The 2,541-nt window shown below is 37.2% G+C and overlaps 1 non-coding gene across 1 annotated transcript; it reads right to left on the bottom strand.

Annotated features, from left to right (window-relative positions):
- On the bottom strand, positions 1-72 carry Trnap-agg (transfer RNA proline (anticodon AGG)). Its single transcript has one exon. It is a non-coding gene; the product is annotated as a tRNA-Pro (tRNA).
- Between the last annotated feature and the right edge of the window lie 2,469 nt (positions 73-2,541).

Raw genomic sequence — 2,541 nt, 5'->3', positions numbered from 1 at the left:
GGGCTCGTCCGGGATTTGAACCCGGGACCTCTCGCACCCTAAGCGAGAATCATACCCCTAGACCAACGAGCCGTTCTGTTCTGATAATTGTATGAATGTAAGGCTCAGTAATGTAGGTTGTACATTATATTATGTAATATATCATACCTCCATGGTTTCATCATCGCTGTATTCCTTCAATAGCTTACGCTCCTGTGTCCTGATACACCTGGCGAAATGTATAACTGTCACTAACCGATGATAACTGTCAAGAAAGTACCGATGAAACGTGCTCACAATGAACGTGTCAGACAACCTCATAGGTTTAATTAAGGATATTTAATTTGTGTGTTTGTGATTTGGATTTTTAAGGTAGCTTTAACAATTTATCAGTCATGTCGCTACAATGTCTGCAGTGTGACAGTTTATAGTGATGTCTAGCACTGGGGCATCATGCCGTAGACATTTAGCATGATGTCACACCCAGTCCCATTCTCCTGACACCAGACTGACCAGTCCTAACTCTAACTTCTTAGTGCTGAGCGCCAAGCGAGGCAGCTGTTAGTAGCAGTTTTGTAAGTCTTTGGTATGACTCAGTCGGGATCGAACCCACGACCTCCCGCATTCGAGGCGGACGCTCTAACCACTAGGGCACCGGAGCGGTTGGAAAATTAGTAAAAGTAATTTTAGATTAAATTACATGCAAAGACTGAAATATATGTTTTAGAAAAATTTATAAATAGAATATATATCGAATGGTAAATATGTACCTTTTTAAAGAATCATATTTATATTATATTGTATATTATTTTTCCAAAATCAACAGAATTATATCATCTTCATCTCTACATTGACATAAGTTTCCATCCGCCGGCTTACAGCTGCTTATCTCCTTGCTTACAGTTACACAGTCTTTGCTTCCAGCTACACATAGTCTTTGCTGTTGAATACGAAATGAAATTTAGCTATTTCGTGTTCTGTGTAATTTTACTTGCTTCAGTATTATGTATTCATGAGTCAGTGAACCTAAGTTAGCCGTATGCTATTAATTTGCAATTCTATTATAATTTCTAAATTTTGTTTTCATTTCATTTACATCACTTTAACAGTCATCAGAGTTTTCCATATAGCACGAGAGAGATACCAATTAAGGTGAACATTCTGAAAGTTCTTAAGGAAAGTAATAAAAGTTCGTAAAAGTTCACACTGTAAAATGAAACGGTAAAAGGTAATGGTATTGTTTCCTTAAAGTTTATATAGCACTCGCTTCTGGAAGAGTCGCTGATAGGAGTGCACTGAATTCCTCGTTTTGCTTGGTATTTTTGTTTTTTCAAGTTTCATTCTCTGTCAGAATAGCTGTATTGTTTGCACAGATCTACAGAGTTCAAATACACATTGCCGTATCCTATAATACCTCCATTAAGTGGAATGAAACTTTGATTGGCACGATATCCAGCGTTTGTACTTCGTTATCCTCTCAAACTAAAGAAACTAATTGAAAAGATTTGGTGTGGTTGCTTTTGGACTTTGAAACACATTGGCATTTCTTTTTGTTTAGCGCTTTTAATTCCGATTTATGACTCGCAAGAGAAAGTCCGTTTGTCGTGCAATGAAGGCAAAAGAGAGTTACCTTCATGGAAATTGAAACTTTGAGTCATTCTCTCGGGCATTCGGAGCAAATAAAAATATCTAAGCTGGAATTAACCTTCGAGTAGTGACAAAGCATGACCTCTCCAACTAGAATTGAGGCCGCTGAAGGATTTTAGTTGCTGTCGATTCAACGTCCTAGAAGAGTGGTATCAAATGGAAGAGAAGAGATAACCGATGCTTTGAATGGTGCACTGGTGTTGTATGCACCAATAGGTTTCGCATGACAATATGTGTAAATAATCTTTACCACGTGCCTAACGACTTTATTAAACACTATGGGTCTGTATTTGGAGGCGTGTATTTGGCTATCATTGCTGTAGATATTTGGAAGAAGATACGTGTAGCATGATCTTGGATAGGTATTCATATATTTAACTCGTTGAGTATTAGCACTGATCATCCTTTTTGTCTACATTTCCTTGTTTATAACGTTATACATGGGATAAAATCGTGCACAGTAGATAGATTAGAAATGAACACCTTCTCGTTTTCTAACTGCTATATCAGTTATCATCTTGTCTGTGTACTCTTGTTGTTGGCCATGGACATACCATCTGTAAATTCTGATACAATTGAAATGTTTTTATATCTCCTGCATGCAAGTTTTAATGTCTTTTAACAAATATTAGCTTGCATACTTGATTATAGGAACCGCTATATGTACATTGAGCATATGTTGTTACCCTTTATTTTATAAATAAGGGGTCGTCCATTAATTATGTCAACAAAATGGGGGAGGGGGTTTGAACAAGTTTGACAATTGTTGACATGGGGGAGGGGGGAATTCAGGATAAATTGACGTCAACAATGTTATTTTTAACAATAAATTTAATAAATCAAAAAATAGGAAATTAGTCGGTGCGTTGGTATGGCACACATTTGCTCGCCCGTCAATAGCCCACCAGTTCAATC

This window comes from Sinohyriopsis cumingii, unplaced genomic scaffold, assembly GCF_028554795.1.
Source record: "Sinohyriopsis cumingii isolate HCF-2022 unplaced genomic scaffold, ASM2855479v2 utg003322l, whole genome shotgun sequence".
In the NCBI taxonomy this organism is placed as follows: Eukaryota; Metazoa; Mollusca; class Bivalvia; order Unionida; family Unionidae; genus Sinohyriopsis; species Sinohyriopsis cumingii.
This window is presented reverse-complemented; position numbering and strand designations above follow the sequence as displayed.